The sequence below is a fragment of the Rhinolophus sinicus genome, chromosome 17, assembly GCF_057876585.1.
Source record: "Rhinolophus sinicus isolate RSI-liver-muscle chromosome 17, RSI-T2T, whole genome shotgun sequence".
Classification (NCBI taxonomy): Eukaryota; Metazoa; Chordata; class Mammalia; order Chiroptera; family Rhinolophidae; genus Rhinolophus; species Rhinolophus sinicus.
In genome coordinates, this window is record NC_142517.1 from 103,509,908 (window position 1) to 103,522,637 (window position 12,730).

Sequence of the window (12,730 nt, forward strand, 5' to 3'; positions counted from 1 at the left end):
TATTGAAACTTTGTTCTGATACCCTACACCCAAATTCCCTTTCTATTTCTAAAATAGGTCCTGCTATATGATTCTTAGTAGGAAAAAGAACTGCTTTCTACTGTGGAAGCTGAAGACGCCAGATTCCTTCTGCCGATGACTCCTGACAGCTGAGATATGAACCACTGACCTAGCATCAGACCCTGGGTCCTCTTACCGAGGGTGTTCCATCCTGAGGAAGTGGTATAACCTCCCAGGGACACCGAGAATTACTTCCCGTGATGGCAGCAGTGCTGAGTGTCCAGGGGCACTGCTCTTAGGAGCTGACCCTGGCTGTGTCCTCAGCTGCCCTGCCTCTCTGGTTCCCACCCCTGCTCTGAGCCTGCTTCCTGTGGATTCAGTGAGCTCTCTGAGACCCGTCCAAGACTTTTCTCTTCTGCTTAGATTAGCCTGAGGCAGTTTCTGTTGTTTGCCATCAAGAGTCCTGACTGATTCAGAGAGTCACAATTGAATAATCAACAACTAACAAAAATGTTTATGTTCAGGTCACGTGTGTGGACTGCAGGCATTGTGCTAAATGCTTTAAACAAAGGGTGTCACCAAATCCTCAGAACAACAGAGTGAGGCAGACACATGGGTCTGTTCTTTCAAGTGTCATGTTAAGGGCCTCCTGTTCTGTGAAGGCCTTACTGACCTCTTCTCTCTCTTACAAGTAGATGTGATTCTTCCTTGCTGTCCATTCTATGTCCTAAAGGAGGAGAGAATATGTATGTGTATATATGTGTGTATGTATGTGTGTACATATACATTCTCTCCTCTTTATATACAGTGAGTGCCAAAAAAGTGTATACACATATTAAGACAGGAAAAACTATTAAAATTGTAATAATATACACCTATGTCAAAAGATGATTAGAAGTTGTGTGTGTACATTTTTTGGCACACCTGGTATGTGACATATAAAGTATATTTGTATTACAATATATAATATAATGTATTATATATAATATGTAATATATATATATATTTAATTTCCTTATCACTTACTAAAGTCTTATTATACGTCAGATACCATGCTTAGTATTTCCCTGACGTTATCTCATACCATTCCCACCAGAACTTTGTGAGTTAGATTTATTATCCATTTTACAAAAGAGGAAATGAAAACAAGAAAGGTTAAATAACTTTGTAAGACATTAGCTATGAGTTGCAGAGTTGGGATTTCAACACATTCCATGTTCTTTGTTTTGAATTCCAACATCTCTGTTCTTAACATTCTGCAAATTGCTTTCCCTGCCTCACTACACTCATATGGGTGATACTTCCCTCTTGTTCTGGACTGAGGCCAAGTCTGCATTTCACTTGTCCCTTTTGCTATTCTTTCTCTCACTTGCCTAGGAGGGAAGGCAAATCCCTGTTCTTTAGGGCACGTCACCCATTGCTCTGTCCATGACAGACATTATAAGTCAATGACCACACTCTGTATCTGTGAGCCATCTCAAGAATCCCTCTCCCCCTGATCCAGGAAGTCAGACCCCTGCTTTGGTTGGAGATGAATCCTCTTTGCCATTCCTGGCCTAGAACCATGCCTCCCACACAAATGTGCTTAGCAAACTGTTCCCACCATGTTGCTATTTTTTTTCATTTTGCAGTTGAAGAAATAACATTTAGAGACTAATAAGCCATTCTTGTGGGCATATTCATGCCTACCGCATTGGGTTTTTGTGAAGATTAATTGAATTAATACACATAAAACTCTTCAAATAGTGTCTTGGCACAAGGTAAGTTAGTTATTAGAACTATTACTCATAAGCGCACATGTTGTATCCATAGAGAAGGAAAGGCAGGGCAGTAGCGGTTGTGGGGAGGGAGGAATGGGGTGTGACGTCTGCCTGAGCATGTTTCTTTTTTTTGTGTGTGTGGGGGTGATGAAAACGTTTGACACTAGATGGTGGTGGTGGTGATATAACCGTGACTGTGCTAAATGCCACTGAATTGTACACTTCAAAACAGTTAATTTTATGTTATATGAATTTTCTCTCAATTTAGAAAAAATGACAGTTTGTAATGGATGGGGTAGGACCAGCGGGAACCTGAGAGGGAGTTTTGCCGTCACTCACTTTTGCTCCCTGGGGCCCTCGCTCACCTCACCCTCATCCCACACCTGGTAACATTGCCAGAATTTGGACCTAAGTATTCTTTCCACATTAGTGCGTTGCTTTAGAAATCGGAGAAAGTCCACCTCACTGGTAGGTAGTTGTGGTTTGTGTCCCGGTAATTGCAGATGGAGGAGGAATGTCCCACCCTCAGGCAGGAAAAGGAGTGAATTTCATAGTCACCCAGCAGCGCTAGAGACAAAGGGCAATAAATACCAGGAACTTGCTGTACACGGGGTAACACTAATGTGCATAGTAAACACGACTCAGGCAGGGCAGGCGTGAAGGGAGCGCTGATCCTCAGCAGCTTCTCTTGTGCACTTGGGGTCTGTCTTACTGACTGCGAAGAAAATTCAGTGTGGAACTGTGTCTATTAAAAGCAAAGTGACGTCATTCTCCTCCCTGGTGTGTAAGCACCTTCCCTGAGCTTGCTGTGGCATCACCGGGGCTGCTGCTGGCCGCTTAGTCTCAGCTAAATAGACCTCAGGGTACGGTCATGACTTTGCCATGACGTGATGTCACTGGGAGGGGCCTCGTGGAAACAAAGTCTCAGATCTTCCACCGCTAATCTCGTTGCAGTTTGCTTTATTCCTAACTGTGTAAATGTTATATAACCACAACCTATTTAGTAAACACAGCTCATTGCTTATTAATAAACAAGAAGATATTAATAGCCACCTCTCATTTTACAGCAACTTCACAGACCTTGGCTAAGAATTAAGTGGCAAAAGGAGGTTTTAGTTTATTACATGCTGTTCTTGTGTTTTCCTTAAAGGGATTGCTGTGATGGTCTTGGCCTGATTCTGGATCAAGTGGGAAGGCCAGGTGTGCGCCCTCCATCCCCTGTCACCTGGCCCAGGTGGACCTACCAGTGGAGGGGGGGGGGGCATAAAGGTTCCTTGTCTTCTTACAAATCCTTAAAGTTACCTTGAAAACCTGTTCAGACTGTTTCCTGTCTTTCACATAAATTATGAGCCTTCTCCCTGTGCTACTGGGGACACAAAGGTCAACTGCATGATTTCTGCCTCCAAGAGCTGACAGTCTGATGGGGAAATGATCACCGAAAGAGGTAACTGTAACACAGGTGATAGGAGCGTTCTAAAGCTTGGGGACTAAGTGCCAGGTGAGCAGAGGAGAGGGGATGTTTAGTTATGTTGGTGGGAGGGAGGGGTGGCTTCTGGGGGGCACGGGATGGGGCAAGATTACTGAGGAGTTGGCACAGAGATGACATTGAAATTGAACGTTGAAGGATTACCTTGGACAGTGAAGGGAACCTGAGAAGGTCTGTGTGTATCTGTGTGTGTGACTGTGTGTGTGTGTCTGTGTGTATGTGTCTGTGTGTGTGTGTCTGTGTGTATGTGTCTGTGTGTGTCTGTGTGTATATGTCTGTGTGTTGTGTGCATGTGTGTATGTGGTATGTCTGTGATGTGTGTGTGTGTGTGTGTGTGTGTGTGTGTGTGTGTGTGAGGGGGTGGGGGTAACACAGGGAAGAACACAGAACTCTGCCCTCATCTGAATGTAGAAAGAGAAAGAGACTTGCATTGTTAGAATGTGGGAACCAACTGGAAGGGTGGGTTGGGGAAAGAAGAGTTGAATAAATCTCACTTCCTATTTCATCAGTGAGAAAAGACAAAGATATGGAAAGTCTAGGTGGCCCTCTTGAAGTTCACAAAGATAAGAAGGCAGAGTAACGGGAAATGATGCAAAGGGGAACAACGATCCTGTGAGACGCTAAGGATTCTGGACAAAGCATGCGGTTTCCCTAAGACTGTGGATGATTTCATCATGGTTTTAGAGTGTAAATGTCAGAAAATGCAGCACCGAGGACCTGTCTTCACAAAGATGTCAGAGGAGATGGTACTTTAATGGTCTATGCAGACAGGTCAGCTTGGGGGACGTGAGCCTGAGGCTCGGGGCTCCAGTTGTGATCTGACATAGGATCACTGCTTCTTCAGCTTTTATTTTCAGTATTTTTATTTCCAGATTTGTTTGGGTGAATCATTTTTATCATATGATATTCTATGTTCTATATACTTAAGGCTGATTTCATTGGCCTGAGGTTAATTTTTTCGCCTTGAGGAATATAACTCCATTTTCATTGAGAGACTTGGGGGAAATTTTACTTTATTGCCAGTTTTAAGTAATTTCAGGATTCTATATTTCAATTACAATTACATCTGCCAGAATTTAGAAACTGAAATATACAATATGCATGGGCTGAATACTTGCCATTGGGCAATCTCAGTGAGCGTCTCAGCTGTCTCTGTCCTGCTCAGTGCCCAGCACCAACTGGGCACCCTGCCTGCTGATGTCCAAGGCACCAGCAGGTCCGCGAGAAGCCCAGCTCTGTCTCTCTGGACTTGGGCGATCCCTCCCTCCCCTTCCCCGTTCAGGCCTAGGGATGCTGAGGTCTCCCTATTGTTGCTGGTTCTGCTGCTTTGCATCTTTGATCAGTTGGGTACATCTCACCTCAGCCCACGTCTGGGTAAACTCTTCCTTTGCTCTCTGAACAGTGAGATTTTCCTGCAGGAACCAACTGATGCTTATTTAGGTATGTTCACTGAAAGCATATTAAAGATACGTATATGATGCTTTGCATTCACACAGTATATTTATTACATGAACTGATCAGTGGGGGTACAACCAGCAAACGGCCACATATTGTATGATTCCATTGTATGAAATGTTCAGAATTCACCAAACTACAGAGTAAGTAGGTGAGTGGTCATTAGGGTGGGGGGGAAGTAAGAAGTTTGAAGGGCGAAGGCTAAAGGGAAGAGAGTGTCTTTCTGAGTGTGGAATGTGCTCTAAAATTGATGGTGGTGATGGATGCACACCATTGTGATTATACTAAAAGACATTGAATTGTACACTTTAAATATGTAAATTGTATAATATGTGAATTATATCTCACTAAGTTTTTTTTAAATAAATAAAGTTTATAAGAGATTCATTCATAGTTGCCCAAACTGGGAAGCAACCAAAATGTCCAGGGTGAATGGATAAAGCAACTGTGATACAACCAGATAATGGAATATTATTCAGCAATAAAAAGAAATGAGTTATTAAGCCATGAAAAGATATGGAGGAAACTTAAATGCATATCACTAAGTGAAAAAAGCCAACTTGAAAAGGCTATGCCCAGCTACATGGCATTCTAGGAAACCAAAACTCTGGAAACAGTAAAGACATCAGTGTTTTCCCTAGAATAGGGAGGGAGGGGTATGAATAGGCATAAAACAGAAAATTTTCTGGGAAGTGAACTTTCTCTGTTTGAGATTATAAGGGGGAACACATGTCATTATACATTTGTCTAAACCCATAAATGTACAACACCAAGAGTGAACCTCATGTGACCTATGGACTGTGAGTGATAACGATGTGTCCGTGTAGGTCCTCGCATTCTAATCCTGTCCTGTCTGGTCATGCATGGTGATAGTGGGGAGTGTGTGTGTGTGTGTGTGTGTGTGTGTGTGTGTGTGTGTGTATGTGGCATGTCCAGAAAGTGTTTGGGCAGTTTAACCTTCATTAATGTCACACTTACCCCCAAGACCATTGGAAGGTTTAATTCTTTACATTTATTTTGTACTGAGTTCAGTTTTGTGAATGTTGAACAATAAATTATACATTTAATTATTTGAGTCAGCCTCTCTGATTGGAAAGGCTAACTGAAATAAACTAAAACTTGCTTTTCAACATTCATAGAACTAAGTATAAAAAAACTTGAAGTTATATACCTGGTTCACGTAAGGCAAAACATTGTATAGGAAAGATGGATTTGAGGACATATATGACCCTGAGTGTAAATGTCTGGGTTCAAGCAAACATTCCAGGCAGTATTTCAGACTTCCACGGTAGTGGACATGGTTAGGCCCAAGTCAAGGTCTCCACACGGTAAAGGGGGACCCAGGTCATATCTGGGTTACAGGTGAAACAAGGAGAACCTTTCTGTAGGGTAAATATATGATGAAAGATGGATTGGAAAATAGGATGGCAGCCGAGGGCAGAGGGACCTAGAGGCCCAAGAGGGGTGGAGGGATCTGCTGGTCTGGTGGGTGGGGGGGCGCTGTGTCACAACCCTTTGTGACTCTTCAATGGTCTGGGAGGCAGGCCTGGCAATAAAGTCAAGAGTCTGCACTGTCACAGCTCAGTTGCCTCAGGCAGCTTGGCGATTCGGATAATGGATTTCCCACAATGGAATGTGTTTGTATTTCTGAATAGCCTTCTTGAAATTTGTGTGAGCTTCTGCTCTGTCTCATTGCAGGTTCTCCTCACTTGTCTGTGGGGTTTGTGTTCGCTCCTTCTGTTCCTGTGCTACCTGGCGGAGATTCCACCTTTACCACCCGTCCGGGAAACCAAAAACATCCCAAAGGTAAGGAACCCCGAGGAGGCCCAATAGATTTTGTTTAGTGTTGTGCCCATTTCTACTCCCACTTTTGAAAATGAGCATGGCTGCCTCAGAGCAACACCTGAGGTGGAGAGTCTGAGAGAATAGAAGATCCTTCTAGGAGAATAGGTTCAGCTGGGCCTGTTTCCTTGGTAGCTCACAGACCATGTGCATGTGGTAGAGGACTGATTCCAGGATCAAACCCAAAACATTGATCTCCTGGCCCTGCCTTGGGTTATTCAGAGGGTTTGGGATCCCTGCAGGAGAAGCGTGTTCCCCAGCACTTCATCAGGAGTCATATTCCCATGTCAGGCATCACTCCATAGAGCCTTCCTCCGTGTTGGGCTGATCAGGAGGGCAGCGCTGAGCCTCTGAGAGCCTCTGAGCAGAGGCTGGAGCCTGAGCTCTGCCCAGGTTACAGGGTCCTAACTGAGGGAGCAGCGATGCGACTGTTGGCCTCAGATGCTCTGCCCTCCTTGAGCAGAGGATTTCTGACTGAGAATACTAAGTGTGGACTCATAGACAAAACCTTCCTTGAGTTTTCCAAAGAAGGGAAAATTGAAAACATTTTGAACCCATAAAAATACATCAAAGGAAGGAACACAAAGTTCTAGTAATTAAAATAGAGTCATGTTATTCTTGGATCATGAAAGTCTAAGTTTCCTATGGAGAGAAGTGACAGAAATGATTCTCTTCTTCTCAGCACCAGGGCAGAGCTAAGAGAAGAAGCAAAGGTGGGACACGGAAAGGTAAGGTTCTGCCTCTTTCACCTGCGCTCTCTAACTGTGGCCCTTTCTGTCCTTTCCATGTGGTCCCTGGTTCAGGACCTCTGAGGCCATTAGTTGCTAGATACAGTCTCTGTCTGAAAACAGAACCATCAGAGAAGAGGCTCCTGGGAAGGCAGTGACAACTAGTCACTTCTCTGATCCCCTGCTCTGCCCTCCCTGGGCATGAGCAGTGATGGACCTGAGCAGGGGACATTGTGCAATAGATGTGGACACTCAGAACTTCTGTCTCTGGACTTTAAGTGCTTTGACCTCTGGGGTGATCAGATTCTGCTCTAATGTAACCACTGACCTCTCTGCTTCACAGACTGGTTTTGAGTATCGAATGAGATAATGCTTGTGAAAGTAATTTACAAATGAAGCAACAGACACATGGGAACCTTGTTCGTATTGACATGAATCATTTCACTTCATCGACTGATTCTTGGGGCGTCACAGTCTAATATCACAATGGTTTCCCATAGAGGGACTCCTGTATACTACCCGTGCTTCTACCTTCATCCCACATAACTCACTCTCCTGGTTTCCCAGGTTGGAGACATTACCAGAGGAAAGAAGAGGAGAAAACATGGCTGATTTCTATTCACAAAAGGTGAGTAGTCTTCTCTCCCCTTCGGTGATCCCTCTTTAGCATGTTCTGTGCAATTCCAGGTGCTCAGTGCAGCCTTCCATAGTCTTGGGATGGAGTAGCCATAGGAACGGGGGTGGGCATGAAGGCCCGGGTTGAGTGCTATTGGGTGTATTGTGAAGTCAGGAATGTGGAGCAATATGAAGGGCAGCAGGCTTCTTTCAGGTGGCCCCACCCCCACAGGGCCATTAGGGCCTCCTCTCTCTTCTGGTCCTGGCTGTATCTCTGTACTTCTTGTCTCTTGCAGCCCCCTGCACCGGCATCATGATACCACCTGCTTTCATCAGCGGTTACATCTAGACCCCTTCTGTCAGGTGAGCAATAATGCAACCACTGACGTCAATTGTGTACTGTTCCCTGAGGCCCGGAAAGATGTTACTGTCTCAGTGTCCACTTTGGCTTCCACAGATTATGTGATTGAGTCATCCTTCCCTTTGTCAGCGGCCTTCACAGGAGTCCTGCCAGGAAAATCAGTACCAGCCCCTCTGCCTGAGCCTTTTCCCATTGTCCCCCCCAATTCTCTCTCCTAATCCAATGACCCCCTTGTCTGTCTTTCCTTCACCCACAACACTGGGTCACTCTTTGCCACCAGAGCCTTTTCCTCACTTGGAATCTGCATTCCCAGTGGGCCATTCCCCACCCCAACCCCTTGTCGCCCCACCACATGGCACTCCATAAGAAGATCATCTTCTTCAGGGGTGTCCAAACTTTTTTCAACGTTTTTCACCAAGGGCCATATGCGGTAAAATACACAAACAGCCTGGCCACTCACTCGAGGTGAAGTACGTATTGCCTCACCTGGTTTATTTAAGTAAACTAAATATGTTTTTGGAATTTACTGTGGGCCAATTAACAATGGATTGCGGACCGCAGTTGGCTTGTGGGCCACAGTTTTGACACCCCTGCTCTTCTTCAACCAGATGCCCCTCTAACTCTGAACAACATCTTTCTTAACCCCTCCCCTTCCCAAGATATCAACCCCTTACCAAATTTGTCCCAGGTAAGGAGTCCAACTAGTTCATTGGCTTGACATCAGGTACCACCAATGCTGTGGACCTCACCACCACCAGCCTACAATTTCACTGTGATTCACTCTAAATAAATTTCCATCCCGTGGAAGCCTGATGCAGAGATGGCATCTCCAGATAGCCCCAATGCATTGTCTACTTCTGTCCTAGTGGTCACAGGTATTGACCATTCCAGCCTGTCACGTGCAAACCTTTCCTGGTGTAGACGTGCTCATGCCAAAGACTCGTTCCCTCCCCCCTTGGCACAATGTGGTTGCAAGCAAGTTTCTTGCCCTCTATTCTTTACAGGCCTCTTTTGCGGGCGATCCTGCAGCCAACCTTATAGGGTGTGGTCAACTTATGTTTCTCAGCCCAGATACCCTGGCATTCCCCGAGAGACAAGTCCAAAAGTGGAGTCCTTTCCTGAGGTGGAAGGGAAAGGGGAAGAAAAATGGATCATTCCTCAAACAACATAAGCCAGACTATCACCTAAATTCTTCACGCAAAGTGTCACACTTAGCTTCTGCTAAGCATGACTCGTTAGTCGCCCTTCCTTTCTGGAGAAACACAGGCACAGTAATGGAATGGCATGTCCACCAGCAGCCCTCACATCCTAGGACCTGGCAGGATGATTGGGTGGAAAACCATATCCATCTTTTCTGGGTTTTCCCATCATTACCCAGTGAGATCTTGCATTTTTCTGTTCATATCTTCAGTGACTATTCATCAGTCTTTACTTTCCACAGAATCACAAATGTTTCCACAGGCCAACTATGCCCAATACTTTCCAATGCCTTCCTTCCATCCTTAACTGGGTGCAGCCTCATCCCTTCCCTCAATCCCTGCCCCAATCCCAACTCCTATGTCTCAGTCAGATCCGACATCTAGTCCACCTTCAATGTACAATCCCAAATGTACCATCTGGTCCTATACCCCAGATTGGCATCTGTGGAGGGTATTTCCATCACCTCAACAACGAATCAGATGATCCCACGTCATCTATAATGCAACACCAGGGATGGAGCCTGTTGCGTCACCAACTTGAATGTTTGTGGGGTTTACCCTCTGTGGCCCAAAGTTCTCAGGAAGACTTTTGTTCTTCCCATCCCAACTCTGCTTACTACTGGCACTCCCAAGCCCAGGTTTCAACCTCCATCCTTCCTGGAGCATTTCCTCTCAGCATTGAGGTTACTATAAATGTAGAACATCACCATAGAAAGGGGCTCATCCAATACCAGTGGGGCCTGCCCCACAGAATCCATGAGTCTCGGTCACTGATGAGGTCTCCAAGCAATTCTTCAGAGATATCTGAGCTGGAGAGCAACTATGGATTCTCTTGCATATCTGTAGATAAAGAACAGATCAGAAAAACCCTAAATGTAGGATTGAACCAACCCAGAAGCTTTTGTGAGAGGGGCTCATAAGTGCATCAGCTAGAGGAAGATATGGGGAAGGATAAGGGAAACAGTGCAGAGAGTGACCCTGAAGATAATCTGGGTGACTCAGACAGCCCTTCAGATGAAGATCTCATGTATGGCTCTGAGGAAGAACTAGATGGTCCCAGGGTGAGTCCGTCAGACAGCTTGACAGACGAAGCCCTCCTGATTCATGCTCAGGGTGTCTCCAGTGTGGATTTGGGAGCTTCCCAGGGGCTGCCTGTCCATGTGGAGGACCGAGGAGTCAGTATGGAGCAGCAGCAGGAGCCTCTGGGCCCTAGGCAGGTGTTCAGGTGATGTAGGAAGAAGATACTCCCACAATCTAATAAGAGAGTGAGTCCTAAAGGCCCCACATCAGAAGTGCTCGGTGGAGGCGATCCAGGGTTGGGAACATCCCAAACTCGATGTTTGGGACATAGTAAGAAGGTTCAGGACACGGCATTAGAGGAGGTGCTTGGGAGCAAGTCTTCCCAGACCACGTCACAGAAGGGGCAGTCTGCTCCTGAAAGACCATTCAGGAAGCAAATGAGACACTTGTTTCCTTGTCTACATCCTGACAGAGAAGGCAAAAAGCAAGAAAATCCCCAGGAAATGGACAGCCCCGTATCATGTGCACAGAGCAGAGGCCCATTTCAAGGTAGAGATGCCTTGCCCGGGACTACCAGCGATAAGAAAGTCAGGAGAGGCATTGGGAGGTACCTATGGGAGAAACAGGGGCGTCAGCCTGCAGCAGACATCCCCTGCCCCCAAGAGCCCCTTCCCTCCCCAGTGAAGTTTGGGAAAACTCAGCAGGAGGTAGAAGTATGGGTCCAGTTAGGGTTCCCCCGGGGGCCTCCTCTCAACTCCAGGGCTCCCTGCTGTAAAGTGGGAAACAAGAATTCAAGCCAGGAACAAGCTGTCTATTCGGGCCAGACTTCTCCAAGTATTCAACAGAAAAGATACAAGAACAGACAACCCCAGACATTTGCAGCATTTATGCAGCTTCTATTCCATCAGAAGCCCCCCAGCTAGGCCTCACAGGGAGGCTGTGGCCCATCCAAACCCCACCTGCAGGCGTCGAGCTGGCCTGGAGCCTACGGCTTCTCTCTCTCTCACCACTGCTGAATGCACAGCTTTCTGAGATGTGTCTGTACTATTTTGACACCAAATTGGTTCCAGAATTTCTAGGGGAAATATTTTCCCACCCCCAAGTAATTCCTCCCTTGGGATGAATGTTGATTCTCCCTAATAAATGTCTTTCTAATAACAGTGATATTTTTGCTGTGTGCTGTGTGGGGGACATGGGTTTTGGGTCACTCAGGGCTTGTGCTTAGGGAATGGAAGGAGTTAGTTCAGCCCTTATCGTTTGCTTCCTTTGGCTTCTGAAAGGTGACCAGTCCCCTGCAGCTCTAGCTGAGAAATAGATAGCAAGTCCCCAAAAGCCCATTTCATCCCTGGTGAAGTGTGAGGAGATGGGCTGTGTCTCCTGTCTCTTAGCTTAGTCTTAGTGACCATGGAGAGCAGCCCACACCTTCCCCCTCCTGGAATGCTTTAAATCCTTTAGGGCGGTGGGGAAGACAGGCCTTCTACATCTGAAGAAGGTCAGGGACAGGTACATTTTCAGAAAGTATCAGTGAAGAAGAAACAGTGGCTTCATCACTATGGAGAGTCAGTGGTGAGGATCCCAAGGAGGGTGAATCCTCAGTGGGTGTGTTTGGGGCGGACGTTGTCCAGTGGTTCCTGGGCTGGTTGGGGTTGGGTCTAGGAACAGCATCGATGCTGCTTACAAGTCTGTCTCGTGGCTCATGGTAACGTGTTGGGAAAGCATCCTTTAAACTTGACACTGAAGTTTTCCTCTTGGAAAGTCACCTTGGCAATGTGGTTTCTGTCCCTGGGTATCTCTTTGGGCTGTCGGATTCATGACATTTATTGTCCCTTTTCTTTTTGCAAACCAAGCATCGCTTACCCACTCAGTTGGAGGAAGGTTGACCAGGGAGCCACCTACCTTCCAGGGTAAAATATAGCTGAAAATAAGGAAAAGCTGCTTTAGAATGAATGGGAAAATAAGAAGAAAGACATTTCTCCAAAGAGGACACACAAATGGCAAATAGACATGTGAAAAATTGTCTAATGTGAAATGATCACTAATCATCAGAGAAATGCAAATAAAAACCTCACCCCAGTCAGAATGGCTATCATCAACAAGACAAATAGTAACAAGTGTTGGAGAGGCCGTGGAGATAAAGGAACCCTCATACACTGTTGGTGGGAATGCAGACTGGTGCAGCCGTTATGGAAGGCAGTGTGGAGGTTCCTCAAAAATTACGAATAGAATTACCATATGATCCAACAATCCCTCTCCTGGGTATCTAC

General features: G+C 45.9%; 1 long non-coding RNA gene across 1 annotated transcript; it reads left to right on the forward strand.

Moving 5' to 3' along the window:
• Positions 1 to 2,940: 2,940 nt before the first annotated feature.
• LOC109456519 (uncharacterized) lies at positions 2,941 to 12,528 on the forward strand. Its single transcript, XR_016019767.1, has 6 exons — positions 2,941 to 3,204; positions 6,400 to 6,507; positions 7,226 to 7,271; positions 7,839 to 7,899; positions 8,183 to 8,249; positions 12,314 to 12,528. It is a non-coding gene; the product is annotated as an uncharacterized LOC109456519 (long non-coding RNA).
• The last annotated feature ends 202 nt before the right edge of the window (positions 12,529 to 12,730 follow it).